The 21,804-nt window shown below is 48.7% G+C and overlaps 1 long non-coding RNA gene across 1 annotated transcript in view; it reads right to left on the bottom strand.

Moving 5' to 3' along the window:
• LOC138467144 (uncharacterized) overlaps positions 1 to 14,498 on the bottom strand; it is an 89,508-nt gene extending 75,010 nt beyond the window's left edge. The window contains exon 1 of the long non-coding RNA XR_011268071.1: positions 14,432 to 14,498. This is a non-coding gene — a long non-coding RNA (uncharacterized lncRNA). The remainder of the gene's footprint in view (positions 1 to 14,431) is intronic.
• Positions 14,499 to 21,804: the final 7,306 nt, after the last annotated feature.

The raw sequence follows: 21,804 nt of genomic DNA, 5'->3' as shown, positions 1-21,804 counted from the left end.
CAGGGGGCCATGAGTGGGACATGAGTGGGGGCCTGCTGGCAGGTGCCTCGCAATGCTGGGGAGTGGGAGTGCAGGGGGACATGATTGGGACATGTGTGGGGGCCTGCTGGCAGGTGCCTCGCAATGCTGGGGGGTGGCGGTGCAGGGGGACATGAGTGGGACATGAGTGGGGGCCTGCTGGCAGGTGCCTCACAATGCTGGGGGGTGGGGGTGCAGGGGGACATGAGTGGGACATGAGTGGGGGCCTGCTGGCAGGTGCCTCGCAATGCTGGGGGGTGGGGGTGCAGGGGGACATGAGTGGGGGCCTGCTGGCAGGTGCCTCGCAATACTGGGGGGTGGGGGTGCAGGGGGACATGAGTGGAGGCCTGCTGGCAGGTGCCTCGCAATGCTGAGGGTGCAGGGGGATATGAGTGGGACATGAGTGGGGGCCTGCTGGCAGGTGCCTCGCAATGCTGGGGGGTGGGGGTGCAAGGGGACATGAGTTGGTGTTCAGTAGTGCAAGCAGACATGTGCCTTTGCTGGGAGGCATGGCCATGTTGGGTGGGCTGCCTGAGGGACATGAGCAGGGATGCAGGGTAGTCCCCGGTGGTGTGGGCTGCCTGCAGGGGCCGTGGAGGGTGTACAGGGAACACCTGGGAGGACCCACATTGCCAAATCACGTGTGGGACTCCCCAGCACCCCAATAATACAGGTACCCATCTGAAATCGCGTGTGAAACTTCCCGCGCACCGCAGTAATACACATACCCCGCTGAAATTGCGTGTGAAACTTCCCGCGCACCCCAGTAATACATGTACCCAGCTGAAATCGTGTGTGAAACTTCCCGTGCACCCCAGTAATACACGTACTCAGCTGAAATCGCGTGTGAAACTTCCCGCGCACCCCAGTAATACACGTACCCCGCTCGCACAGGGCCAATCGCGTGTGAAACTTCCCGCGCACCCCAGAAATACACGTACCCCGCTCGCACAGGGCCAATCGCGTGTGAAACTTCCTGCGCACCCCAGTAATACACATACCCAGCTGAAATCGCGTGTGAAACTTCCTGTGCACCCCAGTAATACACGTACCCCTCTCGCACAGGGCCAATCGCGTGTGAAACTTCCCACTCACCCCGGTAATACACGAACCCTGCTCGCACAGGGCCAATCGCGTGTGAAACTTCCCGCGCACACCAGTAGTACACGTACCCAGCTGAAATCGCGTGTGAAACTTCCCACGCACCCCAGTGATACACGTACCCCGCTCGCACAGGGCCAATCGCGTGTGAAACTTCCCGCGCACCCCAGTAATACACGTACCCAGCTGAAATCACGTGAGAAACTTCGCGCGCATCCCAGTGATACACGTACCCCGCTTGCCGTGCTGGTACAGGGTTAGCGCAGCCCTTTGCGCTGGATTGGGGATTGTGATGGCTTTTCCCTGCGCAAGGGGCGTTCTTGGGGGTGTAACTGGTGCTGCTGCAGGGTCGCTGCGCTACTGTGTGCCACGTCTGGTTTTGGTGGCTGGAATCCATGAATACGCTGTGCGCGGAAATGTATTTTAGTGCACACGGCTGGCGCAGGGATTCGCACGTGCACACTGTGTGCCAGCCGCGTGCGCCACTTGTGCGCTGAATTCAATGAAATACCCCCATAGTCTCTACTGATAAAGGAATTTTACGAGCCTTCTCAAATTTCTATCAAACATTATATTCTTCTCAAGAACTACCCAATAGTACCCATGCTCCTGACTTTCTTATGGACACATCACGACTCATATGTAAATACTAACTTCCAAACATTAAGGGGGTAATTCATGGATTATTTGCGCCGAAAAAAACGGGATTTGTGCACCATTCTGCCCGCAAATCCCCATTTGTTAAACATGAATTTGCGGGCAGAATGGCGCCCAAATGACGTTTTTATCGGCGCAAATAATCCATGAATTACCCCCAAGATGTTCCCATATCTTTGAGTGAAATATATAAAGCTATTAAAGACCTCAAAAAAGGTAAAGCTTCCGGCACAGGGGTTTTTCCAATTGACTGCTTTGCCCACTTCAATGATCTATTGGTTCCTAAGCTTAACAAACTATACACTTCCTTCATTGCTAATGAAAGAGCTATAGGGTCTTTTTGTCGGAAGCAATGCTTATCATATCCCCTAAACCCAAAAAATATCCTAAAATAGCCCAGAATTACAGACCCATATCCTTAAATAATACTGATTGTAAAATCTTTGCTAACATTCTAGCTTATAGACGTATCCCTTTGCTTCCAAATCTAATTAAAAATGAGCAGGTAGGTTATGTTAAAGGGCGCATGTCATCAGCTAATATTAGACTCCTCACTAATATTCTTAACATCATTCAGAAATCTACTAATCTGTATGGTGCAATAGAATTTGATGCAGAAAAGGCCTTTGATAGCATTTGAGTGGAACTACATGTTTGAGGCTCTGCAATGGCATGGGATTCCTGACACTTTTATATATATGGTTAAAGGACTGTACTATAATCCTAAAACATCAGTTTTTGTAAATGGACATATGTCCTCCTTTTTCTCTCTTCACAGAGGCACTCGACAAGGCTGTCCCCTCTCCTCCCTTCTCTTTATTCTGGCACTACCTTTCCTAGAAGCAATAAGACAGGATGACAATAAAATTGGAATTCATTATGGTAGTATTCAGATTAAAACAGCTGTTTACATCATTTGCTCCACATTATCATACAATTCTCCTTAGCATCAGGGTACAAGCTGAATACAGACAAGTCAGAAATCCTACCACTTAATCTACATTGTACCAAACATCACATTTTAGGCTCCAGAATGAAATGGAGCCCTGCAGGTATCAACTATCTTGACATTCATACATCATCCTCTATCAAGAATATTATTTTGAAAAAATACAGCAAATATCCTGATCAGGGTGAAAGGAGCTTACTAATTCATGGTCCCCACTTTTCCTATCATAGTGGGGTAGACTTGAATCTATCAAGATGATGATTTCCCTGATTATACTTTTGCTCTCTATATATGCTCCCTATTTCCTTTCCCGCTTCATTCTTTAAATCTCTGGACTCCTGTATTCTCTCATTTCTCTGGGGGAAAAGGAAATGTAGAATCTCACTATGTAAACTTAAAAAGCTTAGAGCTGAGGGTGGAATTGGCTTCCTAGATTAAAAATAAAATCATATAGCCTTTGTATTATGACAAGCCAATCTGACTTTCATTCCCACTAATCCTAATGTGCCTAGTTGGCTTCTTATAGAGAGAGTGATGGTCTCCCCCCATAGACTTGTCGACTGTCCTTACATTAAGGTAAACAATAGATGTTTTACCAGTACTAGTATTAATGTCTCGTTCATTTACCTTTGATCGTATTTATTCCCATTGATTACAGTTTATCTCACAATATATTTGGGTTAACCCCCTGATAAAGGTTAACAGGAGAATTATATGTTGGAAACCATGGTTCGCTCTTGGTATTAAACATATTAGACTGCTGTTCATTCAAGGTACGACTCTTACCTATAATGAGATAGCAGCCAGATACCATGTATCAATGCAGCAATATTTAAGTTTGATTGATGCAATTATGGAAAATTATAATTTAATAATATGCAATGCTAATGTTTATCAAGCTGAAAGATTACAGCATCTGTCTAAGTCATATTTGATAGCTTCTATGTTTTTGAAGACATGGATATCCATGTCAACAAATGTACATAATTTTAAGTGTCAAGTGACATGGAAACAAGACTGTTCCCTTACTAGTTCCCAGCTAGCTTGGCCATCTGTGTGGAAAAACATATCTAAAGCTATAGTTTCAGCACGTTTATTCCAAACATTTCTTCCAGCGTAGGGCCTTTATCATCCCACTGATTTTCTTCAAAGGTTTGACTCTCTCAAAATGACAACTGCTGGAGATGCCTTTCTACTCAAGGCTCCTTCAAAAATATTGTTTTCAAATGTATCCATGTTAAAGTATTCTGGGAAATGGTTTGGAAAACTCTCATGCGTATTTTTCTTGTACAAGATGTCTGCATTTCCTTTCTCTACCTTGGTAGCACAGTTATTCAGCCTGCAATTGATAAAAATAAATGCAATCTGTTCGACCTCTTAATTCCAATAGCAATCCAAACAATTACCTCCAACTGGAAAGATCTCAAGAGTTGACATTTTAAAATATGGTGGAATTCTATGTGTAGCATCCATAGAATGGAAACACGTAATGCTATGGCCCCATTCTTACAGTTTAAGCACAAATTAAAATGGCTGCAGTTTTTGGAATTCTTAGAAACGCAACTTCTAGTTGATGAGAAAGATGACAATTTGTTGTCAATGTACATCTTGGCGAATACCATCCCCTCCCCTCCTTTTGTTCATGTTAGTCCTGTGCGTATCTGTCTGTTTAAGTCTGTGATATATGCTTTATACATCCATGCGCTCATCTTGCATTTTATGCATTAGGATATAGCATGTATATAACATCATATGAGGCTCTCATACTGTTTAAATCTGCTTTGGGTGAACTACTTGTTCTTTTACATACATATTTTGTACTTGTTCTTGTATTTATTGTATGAGCCGTATATGCTTACTGATTTTAATAAAAATATTAAAATAAATAAAAGAGAGTGGAAACAATGCATGTTCTGAGAGAGAAAGAGACTAACCAAACGCTCCAGCAAAAAAGCAAGGAAAAGGGCGAATCAGTGCTATAGATCCGATTAACGATCACCAGGGTCTTGACAAGTTGCTAAATTAAAAATAGCTCTGCAAACGTCGGTCTGAATCTCCCAGAGCCTTTGAATGCAAAACCAGATTGCAGCATAGCCTCGCAACCCAGCTTTCACCTGCCCAACACCAAAGGAATTAAAAAGGAAGCAAAGGGCCATCCTCTGTTGGAAGCGAAGCCACTGTACCAGTTGCTTGTAAAGAAATCATGACATTAACACCTTCAGCCGTATTCACTATAAAATGGACTGCTCATCAAAACACAAAAAATTGTTAAACCACTACGACTTAGTGAAGTTATTGCAGGAAATCCCGCCCCCAAGATTCCTAGAGACAGCTGATTTTGAGTTGGCCATTGCACAGATCCAGATGTATTGTCCATCCACCGTGCAATTATTGAGGCCGCGGTTATGATACATATACTTAGTGCAACACATCTTCAACTGGGCATCGAACTGGACGTGGAAACAGGCCCAACACTTTGACAAAGCTGGCACTTATCAGAGAGGGAAAGACCATAGAAAAATGTAAACGACCTTAATGGCCACAGTGACATACCCCAAGATAAAATCATATATTAAATTTGCGCATGGAATCTGTAATGACAAAAGTTCCAATTGGCACCTGAATGTGTATCCTGATTTCCTGGAACACTTGCAGGTTCTCTCACCTTCTCAGTGCAACTGGATCACTGGCAACTGGTTCACTGCAAAAACACGACATCTGCTTGATTCAAGAAAGTTGGCTGATCACACCTTTGTATGTCGATGGATACCAACTGTATCATAGTTCTGCAAAGAAGGGGATCAGGAGGCGATTCTACGATCGATGACCTGATAATATGATTAAAGAATCATTTCCCATCATCTGTAATTGAACCATCAGAAATGAATACAAATGTTTTGGCAGACACTGCAGGACACTCTGAAATGGATAATAGACTGATCATAGTTAATATCTATGATCGCCTGCACGGTGGAAGTACAGAGGGCATCTTTGATACAGTGGCCAGTCTGTGCATGGGGTAAGTATTAAGTGATGCCAGTGAAAAGATCATTACAGTATCTACTACTCAAATTCAATGTGCGTGATGTTCTAGCAATAAAGGGTGGCAAAATCGGGCTCCCACGATCTGAACGTATGTGCACATTGTGTGTTGACAGTGTAATGGAATCGCTGGAACACATTATTACAAATTGTGTGAGTCTTGCTACTATAAGGGCAAGCTTTATCAAATCGTACAATAATCCAGTAGATTGCACTGACATGTTTCTGATCCGGCCAAAGTTTATGGAGGGTGAGGACCTAAATTTGATATATTATACAGTAACATTTTATTGGAAATGTGAAGACATTGTAGATCTTTTATGAATTGGTGCATTTTAGACTGATTTAATGTTATTTTACGGTTGATGCTAACTTCCTTTCGACTTTCCCTCTTAGACATTGTATTGCTGATTCGTGGTGTTTGTTTGTAGCCTTATGTATTTTAAGTACATGCTTTGGTGATATGTCACATGTTTTTATCTGTAATGTGTAAATGTCCTATTATGTATTATGTTGTATTGTATATACAAAGCTATATAGCTGCGAGTATATTAAATAAATAAATTCATGTTTTTAAAAAACACAATACTCAACTTATTTATAGTCCAGCGACCACTTCACTATAATATTATATAATTGTGATTTTTAATTTGACTGAATCACAAAAAAATATATGCGGGGTGGATCAACCTAGCTCAATCACACGTTCCGCTAAGTGGGTTAAACGTGAGTACCACTGAATCGAGCATTATGAGTAACGATTATTAAAGTAGAAAGAGATGATTTAGTTTCTCACCTAAGATTCAAACCTGTGATCTGCCAGGTCGACACAATCTTTACTATAGGGGCTCATGACACTTGACTTTCGCTGTTGTGCTAGCTAAAAGTAAAGAGTTAAATCTTTGCATCAACTAAAGTACAGTATTCGTCTGAAAAGCACAATTAAGCTTCATTTACATTCCTGGGACGTGAGATACCGCACTTGAGTAGCCCTGAGACCGTTCAACCTATTGTTGCTGCAACACTGGTTTAGCTAGATTGGTACTCCCACCCTATAATGTTAACCTTTGTGTAAAGAAAGACCGGTGGGGGGTGTCTGTACTTCTGCTCTCTATATGGTAGAAGAGAGGCACAGAGGACCCCAGCCAAGATTCTCTAGTACGGTAGCAATGGACGAGCAATCAAGGCCTAGCTTCTCAGGTGGTGATGCAGGCTGGTTCTTAAGTACAGTGTACCCCAAGCCCCCACAAAGGAATGTCCACACACTGTATTGGTTAGAACACAGTCTTTATATAATCAATATTCAAGGTTATGTACACTTATCATAATAACTCACTTTGTACTCAGGAAAATCAACAATGGCAAATATATACAATTCTAAAGTGGTACCACCCTTTGTATTAGATCTCATTAAAGTGCATCAACAATACTGTAACAATGTCACACAGATCAATAGAGTGAAACCAGCAATAGAGAGAGAAGAGAAAATAAGATGGTTGAGCAATAGGCAGAATACTGGCCCCTACCACTAGACACAGTTCTGTGTGGAGATCCCCCCACCTGGGCAACCTGTAAAATAAGGATATAGCACAAGCCCAGTCCATATATCGTTCTGCAAGTCTTATTTCCTCCTATAATGTTTTTACCCCCCCCAATGTACCTGGTGGAGTCGAGTTCTTCGAAGAGGCGTCGACAGATCCTTCTTGAGCGACCCCCTTTCAAGCGGGAGTCACGGATCGTCGAGAGGCGTCGAGAAGCGTCAAGGAACTCGGTGTTCGGCGACGGGGAATCGACGGCCCTTCTTGAATGCCTTCCCTTTCAAGCGGGAGACACGGGGCGTCGAACGTCCGTCGACAAACAAGGTAGAACGGCGTTGATGAGGCGGCAGCTTCGTCCGAGCGGTGCTCGTCGGCGTCGGAGCGTCGGCGTCCTGCAAGGCAGAGGCGTGCGGGGCACCTCGGTGACATTAAGTCTGGACCGCAAAGATTGTAGAGACGGAGGCCCAGCAAGGGCGTCGAGTCGTTCGGGTCTTTGTGGTCTTCAGGTGGCGGGAAACCCACCGGCAGGTTTCTCCTCAGCACGTTGGTCGTCCTCGACTTTCTCCGGCAGGATAAAGCGGTCGACGGTGCGGACGAGGGAGTCCTTCGATTCGAATGTTCTTAGGCAAAGGAGCGGACGGCTCCGGTCGTCGGCGGCACTGCGTCAAGTGGTTCCCATGGCTGGGCAACACAACTTCGATGGGCCTCCAGTGGTTACACAAACCTGCGAACCCTGGTCGACGGCAATGGACTTCGACGGCGTCGATGTCCGGGTGCTTCACGGACATCGGCGGTCCCGTCTCGGGTCGGCAGCCTTTCGAGGGTCTGTCTTCCAAGGTGCTTCGGCGAAGATGGAGCGGTGCTCGATGGTCCCTCGAAGCACGGGAAGAGGGCGCCTTACCAGGTCCTCTCTCGGGTCAGTCTTCGACGATTTCGGCAGCCTTCGGATCGGTCGAAGCAAATGCCACAGCAAGTCTTCTTCTTCCAGCTGGACGTCGAGGATCAGCAGTTCCAGTTACTCTTAGAGTGGAGACTCAGCCCCAGAACGCTTCTGAACGCTTCTGAACGTTCCCTGAACCCCTCTACCAGTGGTGAGAGGTCCCCAGATATACTATTCTGTTTCTAATCCACACTGCTGGTGCACACTCAGCAGCCAATCATACAGAAGGGCATTCATGCAGTCAGTCAGCCAATCAGGCACACAGTGCATTCAGGCCACACTCCTCCCTTTCAGACACTCACAACAAGGAATGTGGATTGGGACAAGTACCCAGCCATTCAACACTACACACTGCATTCAGGCCAGTTTCGGGCAGGGCTGTCTCACTCTTTGTCTCTCATGCCAGAAACCAGACAACCACAACAAGGAGTGTATATTGGTCACACACTCCATTCACCCAGGTCCCACCCACAGGAGGTACCCACAACATACAGTCACTGGGAAGGCTCCAGTCAGTCTAGCTGGGCCTTCACAACAACACCATATATGGAACTTCCACCCAACAGCCAGTCAGAGGGAAGGGACAGAGTCAGGGCTTCCCAGGACTTTGGGAAAACAATGCAACAGGCAAAAGAAAGCAAGAGGCCACAGGGGCCATCTTGTTTCCTATCAGGAATCAACTGATCCCCATGGCAGGGCCTGGGTATCCCAAAATGGAGGACACCCAGAGCACCTGTCAAATTCAGCATGGAGCTGCCACCAGCCCATACCCTGCTCTGTGGGCCACCCACAGGTGCCCAAAAACATACACTAGGGGCACAGGGTTGTACCCCTACCCATGGGTGCCATAAGGGTATCCCATGGGTCTGTTCACCAAACCAAAAGAGAGAGCTGCACTGCCAGGAGTCCCACATGGACTCCTGGGCAGAAAACATGACAGATCACACGATAAAAAGCAGTAAAGGACAAGGATTCAGAGGCCCTGTCCCTCTGATGCATTTCCAGCATCACACTTTGCACCCCTCCCTTTCTCTCACGCATAAGGGCACTTCCATTGTGAATTTTTCTCAGGTGCCAATGAAATTTACAATGATTTCAAGTTACACAATTCTTTCTGTGAAAAGCATTTACAATGTCACTGTGCTTTACTCCCACAAAAAGGCATAAGCTATGCCCTGCGCCCTTTGTGCCTCTGAGACCTTACTACTGTGAATCAGCACCTCTGTGATTTACTAAGTGATGTGCTTATTCTTTCCATAGCAGTTATCATTTGACCAAAAAAAGAGGTTTGTGTATCTGGCTGGGCATTGCATTGGTTAAGTGCTCACCTCTTACATGGGGCAAGCCTGTACCTCACGTTTGAATCCCAGAAGGGCTGTCTCAGCCTTTCATCTTCCTGAGGTCGATTTACTTGAGTTTCAGTGCATTGGGCATTGTTGATAGCTGTTATTAAAGGGTTTAAGACAAGGAAACTGGAATGTAGGGCGAACAGGTCCTATTATTATGATTAGGCTTGACTGGCAATATGGATGTACCTTCGTGCAGGATCTTCTCCTCGGTGTAATGTCCAATAGATTCAGACATGCCTTTTGTCCTCGTGACTAGAACATCAGATATAGAGGCCGAAAATGAGGGTTCATTAGGAATTCATCGTCATTCTGGGAAAAAGGGTTTTTCAATTTAAAACCACCGTTTTAGAAAAATAATCAGAAAAGACATAAAGACTTGCGGATCTGGATGAAACCGTGATGGCACGGCAGCAATTGGTGATCAATCTTTTCCCAGGACGCATGCATCAGGGTCTTTCCCATCTCTTACGATTACATGCCGTCAAAAAATAACAACTCGAACTTCAGTTCCCGGTTAATGCAATTTTAATAAGGTTTCTAGGAGAACAGTCCATCTGATCTGTCAGGTCGATAAATTATCCAATTTTATTCCAATTCCTAGACATGGAAAATGCGGTCAGAAAACAGACCAAGAGATCAACTGATTTAGAATCCTGCCTCTGGAATTGGAAATGGCCTCTTCACGGGAAGGTGGCTAGTGCTCACTTTATAATGCCATCTCTATCCTATTGTCTGTCCAGAGGTAAGGATCGCAGTGTCTAATGGCTGCAAGGTCAACCCATCTAATTGCCCCATTTGGGGTAAATAATATGGGAAAGACATTTCTGGATTTTCGTTAAAAAAATATGTGTTTGTTGCATTCATAAATTGTGAAATGCATTTTGAAGTGCCATTTTACACTCTCGGTGTGATGATAAAAATGAATCAATATCACTGTTCACATCATTGTTGATCCAGGTGTATGGCCACACAAACACTGAGACGATGTGCCCCGAGGAGGGTCCCCTAACTAGGGCGGCAGTGCCATCACTAAGATGGCTGGCCTGCCACCAAGGGGCATATCACCATTAGCACTCATGTAGTTCCCTGCACAGGTGCCAATGATGTCTAACAAAAACAACAATACCTTTATCCCGCGGCTCGGCTCCACGTAGTGCTTCTTGTCAGTGAAGTCAATTTTCAATGTTGATGACTGATGTCATCAACATGAAAACGGATTTCAATGACAAGCAGCGCTGCATGGCGCCGGGTCTCCTGATAAAGATACGTTTCTTTTTTTGAAGACACCACTAGCACCTGTGTAAGAAACTACACTGGTGCTATGTGGAAAAAGGGGGAGCATGGAAGGTATGGAAAGGGGGCCCTGGCTGCCCAGGCAGCTCGAAAAGCAGGCTTGTACTATACAGTACAGCCCTCGTTCCAAGCCTCCTGATTGGCCAGCACCCCAACCCAGGGTGCTAATGATGCATAATGACCATGCCATAGAAATCTCTTAATGAGTTTGGAGGTATTAGAGGTGCTAATACTGCCAAACCAGATTACAGTTTTAAGCTGTAGAGTCTCTGGGGTTCCCCCTGAATGATGAGGTTCTGTGTATTCCTCCTTCAGAAGTCCCATTAGACTCAAGTGTATAGTGGAGGTATCATCACTTGTTTTAGTTCTACTGGAATTTTTACCACCATGTGTTTGGGGGTAGTGTTGCCTTACACATTCAGTCATTTCTCCTGCATAAGGGTTTACAACCCCATAGTCAAGTAGCCCCATAAAGAGAGGCAGTAATGCCGGTACTCTTAGTTTTTTCAGTAACTTATATACTCAAAATGAGTCACAACCAGAGCACTTGTTTTCAGGTGGCAAAAATGTGAAATGATTCTCTGGATGTGTAAAAGGTTTTGGTATAGAAAAGCTAGATAACCAATGGGTACAAATAATAGTCTAGGTAGGATATAAAGCAGCAGTGTTTCAAAATGTCTAGCAAGCTCCTATATGATGAGAAGAATCATTGGTAGGAGGAGCCAGTTGCCTTGCTGAACTATGCACTACAGAGTCATATGTGGCAAATTAAGTCAGCAAACCCAGGAATGATAATGCCAGCTTGGCTGTCTGCCTCAAATGTTGCACACCAAATGTTGAATGTGACCGGGAGCCTCAGAGTCAGGGAGGCGCTGTATCTGTCTTTAAACTGACATAGCTTGGCCGGTGAGGGAGAAGGTATAGAAAGTGAGTTCTGCTCCAGACATTTTCACTTTCCTTTCCTGATCTGTGAGGCAGTCTATAACCAGGACCGAAGGCCTCTGGAGCAGGCCCTTGCCTTCACACTGCTCTCAAATGTGTGTAGGTCAACTGTGAGTGTGCCATCCTCCACATATCCTACCCTGAAATGTGGGCCTCTGATCACCAGATTAGGTCCTTGGCCCCACACTCTAAAAGTAATGTAATGTTTGTAATGTAACAACATTTGTGAAGTGCAAAACTATGGCCAAAAGGTATCTTTGTCCTAGAAAACAGCATAAGGGAGATCCACTCTGGAAACCTTCAAAACAAAGGAAAAGCTAAAAAAAAGGCATGGTTTGAGCGCTTTCCGAAATGCTAAATGATCATCAATGTTTGGCAGATATTTTGGTAGCGAATTCCACATACCAGGTGCAAGGGCGAAAAAGGCTGGACCACCCACCCAAATTCTTCGAAAAATGGGGGACCATCAGGAGTTTCTGAGAATCTGAACGAAGCCGCCTTTAGAGAGTGTACGGAGTATGTTTCATCTGCAGATAAATCTAGCCTATAAAAGGACCGATGGGTAATGCAAAGGGTCTTAAACTCAATACGCCTACACACCGGAAGCCAGTGCAATTGCCAAAGAAGATCTAGGGAATGGGGCATTCAACCAGCTCCAGAAGCCAGGTGAGCTGCATTGTTCTGAAAAGCTGCAGTCTGTGAACCTAGAAAGCTGAATGGCCAAGTTAGATTCCATTGCAGTAATCAATGGACCCAAGAATCGAGGCCGCAACCACCTTCGCTCGAGACACAGGAGGAAGAAATGGCAAGCTTCAAAAACCCAGAATTGCATACTGATTCACTTTGCAACTCCCGGGAACCCGAGGTCTGGACTTTAAAACCAGACTTTTAACAGAATCAACAGGCACTGGGCAGGGACCAGAGAAGCTGGCCAGAAGTCTGTGGTCATCGGCAACTGTGACCTTGATCTCGGTCTTCACAGCGTTTAACTTTAACTAGTATTTGGCCATCCATTCCCCCACTTCCATAAGGCAGTTCCTCAATTGAGATGGGGGGGGAGAGTCTAGGAGAAAAAGAAGCTGTGCGTCATTGGCCTAAGTATAGAACCATACCCTGTGCTCTTCAATTAAATCTACCAGTGGACGTAGGTACAGATTAAAAAGCAAAGGGGACAGAGATGACCCCCGGGGGACCCCATATGACCTTGGGGGAGGACTGAAAAGGAAACAGTGAAACTGTCTGCGTATGCTCCTAAAGGAAGCATAAGAACCAGTCAAGAGGTGCCCTAGAAATTCCTGCCCTCTCCAGGCATTTCAACAGGATACAATGGTCAACAGTATCAAAGGATGCGGACAGATCAAGCAAACTAATCACTCCAGCCTCCGGGTGGAGTAAGAACACCAGTCACCTGGAGGTGATCTTCATCACATGCATAGCCTTACTAGAAATAGGAGAAAGAGATCGGATCATTAGGCCAACCCTTGCTGCACCACAAACCTTGCTATGCAGCATACAGCCTTCAAAACAGGGCCCTGCACTTAAACAAAGGTTGGCAGGTACGTCACAAAGACAAAAGCCTGTCATGAAATGGATTTAGGAAGCCTCCACAACTCAATGGATGTGTCAGCCTCTACCACTCCTTTAAATTCAGTCTAGAGGCTTGTAGGACACATGCCACATTTCCACACTTAAGCATTAAACACTGGCATGGGCCTTGCACTACCAGAGACGCAATGCACACTCAAGGAATGGTTTATTGCTATTAGCACCCCGACATGCTTTCCAGGGTGCTAATAGTCTGTTCTTTTTAAGTTGAGAAATGGCGAGGTTGCCGTTTCTTAACGTTAAAAAAAAGTAACACCCAATATGACTGCGATAGACCTAGGGAGAAGGACATTACATGTAGTCCCTTCTCCCTTGCCATGTATGCAAACAAGAGCTGGCCTTCCTCTGCTGATGCCATTACTGTTGAGCTGCAGGGAAGTTTACAATGTTTCAGCCCATGTTCTATCTGTTATTTGTCTTTGAGTGTGCACAGGAATGTGGTAAGAAGGCTGTCTGTGCTGCTGCTCTTTCTGCATTGAAAATCCCCTCTGCTGCCTGTGCTGTGCCTGTTTGGTGTATCTGAAGGAAGCATGCACTGCTGCTTGCGCTATACTTATTATTTGTCAGTGTAAATTCAATGTGTGAGAAGGAACCTTGCACAACCTATGTCTGTGCCAGATAGGTTCTGTGCGGCGAAGGAACGCCACAACTGCTTCCTGCACTGAACCGAACATTATTTGTTGCTCATTGTCAGGGGAAAATGTCACTGCAGCTGCTTCAGCTTCATTATGGCGAACGCATAATACTTATACACCGATCAACATTTTTTTCTTTGCCAATGCCCGTGTTTACATGCCATTTACCAGTTGTGCGTTGTCACTGCGTGCATTCCTCACATTCCAAAGGAGTCTGGAAATCAACTAATTGCCCCCAATCTCCCCTGGTTCACTTGCGCGAGCACACACAAAGACCGAGCCACGCTGCACGTGGCTAGTGATGGATGGGCCCCAGACTGATTAAACACTGATCACAGCACGTCTGCCGACGCGGCTCTCACCTATTGAGAAGGAGGAGCACGCTCCAGCAGCCTCCATTCACCGAGAAGAGGCCATCATGAATCACGCGCTCAATGGGAAATGAGATGCTTAGCCCAGCAGAAGGACTGCCGGCAGCATTAATCAAGAGCGCCCTCTGGCGGACAAATGTCAAGCGCACAGGAGGAGGCGGGAAACGAATGAGGACTGCGAGTGTGGTCGTCTATGTGCTATGACGTGCACAGCTCAAGTAGTACAGATCCCATGGATAATTAACAGATTTAGTTAACAGTTTAGCACACTTAGGTCGGTGTCCAATTTCTGATTTGAAAATTGAGTTATTCACTTAATCAGTTGGAAACCTACGTTGATGTCTTCACAAGATAGAAAAAAACTGCAGATTTGAATGAATTATACGCTTTTAAAATATTTTTTCAGTTATACAGCATCAATTACACACGTTTTCCAGCTAACTCTCTTCACCGGCGAATATTTGTTAGCAGACAGCCGTGGTTTGCTTTAACATGTTTAAAAAATGAATTAAACAAACCTTACAGAAATTCTTCATGTGTGCTCTTTTGATGTCCTTGAGGAGATCGTCGTGAGATCAGTGCAAGGTTTCTGTTTCCTAAACATTTGTCAAATACCCCCCTCTGCTGGCCATAATTAAATAGTGCATCTGTTATTTTAGCAGCAACTCGTGATTCATGGAATTTCTTGCGCCGTAAAACGGGGATTTGTGCGCCATTCTGACCACAAATCCCCGATTAACAAATGGGGATTTGTGGGCAGAATGGCTCACAAATCCAGTTTTTTTCGGCGCAAATAATACATGAATCCTATGTCTGTCACAGGTTTACATATTTTGCCCTTGCAGGATTTAATCTTTGTCTCCCGTGTCTTTCAATTCCACGAGCATAGGCTATTTAGTTTTTTTTGCCAATCTTCTCTTGACTATTTGTGCAGTCTAAAAATAAGACATTACGAGACACAAATTGAAAGTTCTACCTGGTCACAATACATTAGTCTAAAGTGATGAAGCATGAACAGAGCTGCTCACCGACCAGTGACACCGAGAGCCTCTTTACTCAGCCTTGACTTTTTTTTTTAGCAAAGAACAACAGCACAGTACCTGAGTGTCACAGTAATACATATCGCCATTAGCTGTCTCGCCAACACATGTCCCTACTATTTTGGCCTCAATGTGGTATGTCCCGTACATGCCGAACATCGTTTCCCAGACAATGCTTATCATTTCAACCCTTGACTGGCAGCGTCATTCATGGAGAGTCCAAAGATGGACTGGTCACGAATGCACTGAGAAAGGGAGGAGGGGCTGATGAAGATGTTCAGGCACCCATGGTCCGCTACAGCATCAAGGGACCGGGTCTGAGCATTTGCCTACTCTATCCTTCATAGCTTGGGGACCAGGGTTCGAGCCTGGTGAATGCCCCATCAACTGGGTTAATCGTGAATGAGTGCAGTAATGACCATCTGAGTTATTTTAAATATATATATATATATATATATTAAGTGAGAAAACTTTGTCAAAGGGACGTTATGGTTAAGTTGCGCTACTAAAAACCTATGAAATTCAGTGAAAAAACTTTGTCATAGGGACGTTATGGTTCCAAGTAAAACCGAAAAACCCTTGAAATTCGCCAGTTATGGTAAGCTAAGCAACCATAACTCGCACCACCACAGTGCACTGCTAAGACTAACACCCAGGACATCAAAGATGACATCACAAATGTCATTGATGACATCACTGATGACATCACATGTGTATGTACTTTTCATGAAATATGTGTACAAGGGATTATTATTATAATGTTGCGAAAAAAGTGTCAAGGATCATTACAATAAATATCATACCCTAATTAGTGCATTGAACGATGCATTGATATGAATAGCGTTCTATTATGGAGTTCTATCTCGTATACTAAGCTACTCATACAGAAACATAACATTGTGTGCAGCGTACAAGATGAAGGTATAATATTCGTAATGTTAATATGTTGAATAATGAAATGATAATTGTTTTCTTAATAGATTTTGCTGTACTGTGAAATATGTAATAAGTAGCTAATAAAAAACATGTATTACATAATTGCATTACTATAGACAAAACACAAAGACACAAGAACACATACCAATATGGGTATATACAGGGAAAGTGAAGTTAGCAAAAAAGCACAAGTAGTAGCAGAAACAATTCATAACTTAACTGATTAGTTTCATGCAAATAAATGATTGCTCTGTTTCAAAGCTGCAATTTACGCTATGTATATGTATCACTTGATGTGATTGGACCCTAAGGAAAGTAGTGTGAGTACATGTATACAAATATGACCATATACAGGGAAAGTACAGCCATAAAAAAAACAACAGAACTATCAGAAAGTGCTCATAAGTCTAGTGATTATCTTTATGCACAAAAAGGATTGCTGTCTTTCAAGCTTGTGTTTTCCCGTATGTATATGTTTCATATGATGTGACTGGACTCTAAGGGAATTACTATAAGAACCTACTTGAAGGATACGTCTACAAATAAAATACAATTTACAATTTTTAGTTTCTGACTGTTACTGAAGAAAACCATGTGGCCTAGATATGTCAGCAAAAGAAAAAAGAGTGAGCCAGACATGTGATGTCATCAGTGATGTCATCAATGACATCTGTGATGTCATCTTTGATGTTCTGGGTGTTAGTCTTAGCAGTGCACGGTGGTGGCGCGAGTTATGGTTGCTTAGCTTACCATAACTCGCTAATTTCAAGGGTTTTTTGGTTTTACTTGGAACCATAACGTCCCTTTGACAACGTTTTTTCACTGAATTTCATAGGTTTTTAGTAGCGCAACTTAACCATAACGTCCCTTTAACAAAGTTTTTTCACTGAATTTCATAGGTTTTTAGCAGCGCAACTTAACCATAACGTCCCTTTAACAAAGTTTTTTCATTGAATTTCATAGGTTTTTATTAGTGCAACTTAACCATAATGTCCCTGTAACACATTTTTTTTACTGAATTTTGTAGGCTTTTATTAGTGCAACGTCACCATAACATCCTTTTCAATAGATGAAGACCACTAGCATCTTAGGTCCTCAAAGTGTGAAACCTGGGTGGTAGAAAAAAAAAGATTTTCCTTCCTACACCGGGACGCCTGTGGCGTCCGGGTGTAGGAAGGAAAATCTTTTACCAAGATGGCCACCATGGAAAGGGAAGGCAGGGTGTATAAAGAGAACACAACAGGGCATGAGCGGGGGGTGAGAGGAACAGGGCACAAACGGGGCAGGGGTTGGGGGGAAAAGGAAGGAAACATGGGGCATGATCGGGGTGGGGGGAACAGGGGAGACACGGGGCATGAGCGGGGGGTGGGGAGCACCACGAGGGAGACACAGGGTATGAGCGGGGGGTGGGGAGGACACGAGGGAGACACGGGGCATGAGCGGGTGGTGGGGGGCAACACGAGGGAGACACGGGGCATGAGCGGGGGGTGGTGGGAACAGGGGAGACACAGGGCATGAGCGGGGGGTGGGGGGAACAGGGTACACACGGGGCATGAGTGGGGGATGTGGGAACAGGGCACACACGTGGCAGGAGCGGGGGGTGGGGGAATGGGGAATAGGGCACACACGGGGCATGAGCGGGGTGGGGGGAAAGGAGAGAGACAAGGGGCATGAGTGGGGGGTGGGGGGAACACGAGGGAGACACAGGGGCATGAGCAGGGGGGTGGGGGGTGATACGAGAGAAACACAGGGCATGAGCGGGGGGTGGGGGGAACAGGAGGGAGACACAGGGCATGAGCGGGGGTGGGGGAAACAGGAGACACACGGGGCATGAGCGGGGGTGAGGGGGTACACGAGGGAGACACAGGGCATGAGTGGGGGTGGGGGGAACACGAGGGAGACATGGGACATGAGCGGGGGGTGGGGGTAACAGGAGACACACGGGGCATGAGCGGGGGGTGGGGACAACAGGAGACACATGGGACATAAACGGAGGGAGAGGGGGTACACAAGGGAGACAGGGGGCATCATGAGCAGGGGTGGAGGGAACACGAGGGAGACACCGGGCATGAGCGGTGGTGGGGGGAACAGGGCACACGGGGCATGAGCGGGGGTGGGGGGAACAGGGCGCACACGGGGCATGAGCATGGGTGGAGGGAACAGGGCGCACACGGGGCATGAGCGGGGTGGGGGAACATGGCGTACACACGGGGCATGAGCAGGGGGTGGGGGGAAAGGAGAGAGACACGGGGCATGACCGGGGGATGGGGGAAAGGAGAGAGACACAGGGCATGAGCGGGTGGTGGGGGAACACGAGGGGGACACGGGGCAGGAGGGGTGGGGGGTAACACGAGGGAAACACGAGAAATGAGCGGGGGTGGGAGGAACAAAAGGGAGACACAGGGCATGAGCGGGAAGTGGGGGCAACAGGAGACACGGGACATGAGCGGGGGGTGGGGGGTACACCAGGGAAACACGGGGCATGAGAGGAGGTGGGGGGAACAGGGGAGACACAGGGCATGAGCGGGGGGTGAGGGGAAAGGAGGGAGACACAGGGCATGAGCGGGGGTGGGGGGAACATGGGAGACACAGGCCATGAGCGGGGGGTGGGGGGAAGGAGGGGACACGGGGCATGAGCGGGGGGTGGAGGGGAAGGAGGGGGACACGGGGCATGAGCAGGGGTGGGGGGAAGTGGAGAGAGACACGGGGCATGAGCGGGGGGTGGGGGGAACATTAGGGAGACACGGGGCATGAGCGGGGGTGGGGGGAGGGGGAAAGACACACAGGGGATGAGCAGGGATGGGGGAACAGTAGAGTGACACGGGGCATGACCGGGGGGTGGGGGGAGGGGAGAGACACACAGGGCATGAGCGGGGGGTGGGGGGAAAGGAGGGAGACATGGGGCATGAGCGGGGGGTGGGGGGAAGGAGAGAGAGACACGGGGCATGAGCAGGGGGTGGGGGAAGGGGAGAGAGACACGGGGCATGAGCGGGGGTTGGGGAGGAAGGGGAGAGACACACGGGGAATTAGCGGAGGGTGGGGGGGAGGGGGGGAGAGACATGGGGCAGGAGCAGGGGGAGGGGGAAGGGGAGAGACACACGGGGCATGAGCGGGGGGTGGGGGGAAGGGGAGAAACACAAGGGGCATGAGCAGAGGGTGGGGGGAATGGGAGAGACACACGGGCATGAGTGGGGGGTGGGGGAAAGGAGGGAGACACGGGGCATGAGCGGGGGGTGGGGGGGAAGGGGAGAGACACATGGGGCATGAGCAGGGGGTGGGGGGAAGGGGAGAGAGACATGGGGCATGAGCAGGGGTGGGGGGGAGGGGAGAGACACGGGGCATGAGCGGGGGGTGGGGGGGAAGGGGAGAGACACACAGGGCATGAGCAGGGGGTGGGGGGAAGGGGAGAGAGACACGGGGCATGAGCAGGGGGTGGGGGAAGGGGAGAGAGACACGGGGCATGAGCGGGGGTTGGGGAGGAAGGGGAGAGACACACGGGGAATTAGCGGAGGGTGGGGGGGAGGGGGGGAGAGACATGGGGCATGAACAGGGGGAGGGGGAAGGGGAGAGACACACGGGGCATGAGCGGGGGGAAGGGGAGAAACACAAGGGGCATGAGCAGAGGGTGGGGGGAAGGGGAGAGACACACGGGCATGAGTGGGGGGTGGGGGAAAGGAGGGAGACACGGGGCATGAGCGGGGTGTGGGGGGGAAGGGGAGAGACACATGGGGCATGAGCAGGGGGTGGGGGGAAGGGGAGAGAGACATGGGGCATGAGCAGGGGTGGGGGGAAGGGGAGAGACACGGGGCATGAGCGGGGGGTGGGGGGGAAGGGGAGAGACACACAGGGCATGAGCAGGGGTGGGGGGAAGGGGAGAGAGACACGGGGCATGAGCAGGGGTGGGGGGAAGGGGAGAGACACGGGGCATGAGCGGGGGGTGGGAGGAAGGGGAGAGACACACAGGGCATGAGCGGGGGTGGGGAGGAGAGGAGAGACACACGGGGCATGAGCGGGGGGTGGGGGGAAAGGAGGGAGAGACCGGGCATGAGCGGGGAGTGGGGGGGAAGGAGAGAGACACACTGGGAATGAGCGGGGGTGGAGGGAAGGGGAGAGACACACGGGCATGAGAGGGGGAAGGGGAGAGAGACACGGGGCATGAGCAGGTGTGGGGGGAAGGGGAGAGACACACGGGGCATGAGCGGGGGGTGGGGGGAAGGGGAGAGACACACGGGGCCTTAGCGGAGGGTGGGGGGAAGGGGAGAGACACTTGGGGCATGAGCAGGGGTGGGGGAAGGGGAGAGACACATGGGGCATGAGCAGGGGGTTAGGGGAAGGGGAGAGAGACACGGGGCATGAGCGGGGGGTGGGGGTAACAGTAGGGAGACACGGGGCATGAGCAGGGGGTGGGGGGAGCGGAGAGACACAAGGGGCATGAGCGGAGGGTGGGGGGAAGGGGAGAGACGCACGGGGCATGGCCGGGGGGTGAGGGAAAGGAGGGAGACATGGGGCATGAGCGGGGGTGGGGGGAAGGGGAGAGACACACGGAGCATGAGCAGGGGGTGGGGGGAAGGGGAGAGAGATACAGGGTATGAGCAGGGGTGGGGGGAAGGGGAGAGACACGGGGCATGAGCGGGGGGTGGGGGGGAAGGGGAGAGCCACACAGGGCATGAGCGGGGGGTGGGGGGAAGGGGAGAGACACACAGGGCATGAGCGGGGGTGGGGGGGAGGGGAGAGACACACAGGGCATGAGCGGGGGCTGGGGGGAAAGGAGGGAGAGACCAGGCATGAGCGGGGAGTGGGGGGGAAGGAGAGAGACACACGGGGCATGAGCGGGGGGTGGGGGGAAGGGGAGAGACACACGTGCATGAGCGGGAGGAATGGGAGAGAGACACGGGGCATGAGCAGGTGTGGGGGGAAGGGGAGAGACACACGGGGCATGAGCGGGGGGTGGGGGGAAGGGGAGAGACACACGGGGCATGAGCAGGGGTGGGGGGAAGGGGAGAGAGACACAGGGCATGAGCGGGGGGTGGAGTGAACAGTAGGGAGACACAGGGCATGAGCATGGGGAGGGGGAAGGAGAGAGACACACGGGGCATGAGCAGGGGGTGGGGGAAGGGGAGAGACACGCGGGGCAAGAGTGGGGGGTGGGGGGAAAGGAGGGAGACACGGGGCATGAGCGGGGGGTGGGGGGGAAGGGGAGAGAAACACGGGGCATGAGCAGGGGTGGGGGAAGGGTGGTGGGAAGGGAAGAGACACACAGGGCATGAACGGGGGGTGGGGGGAGAGACACACGGGGCATGAGTGTGGGGTGGGGGAAAGGAGGGAGACACGGGGCATGAGCGGGGAGTGGGGGGAAGGGGAGAGACACACGGGGCATGAGCGGGGGGT

This window comes from Ambystoma mexicanum, chromosome 4q (genome assembly GCF_040938575.1).
Source record: "Ambystoma mexicanum isolate Mex_15411 chromosome 4q, UKY_AmexF1_1, whole genome shotgun sequence".
In the NCBI taxonomy this organism is placed as follows: Eukaryota; Metazoa; Chordata; class Amphibia; order Caudata; family Ambystomatidae; genus Ambystoma; species Ambystoma mexicanum.
This window is presented reverse-complemented; position numbering and strand designations above follow the sequence as displayed.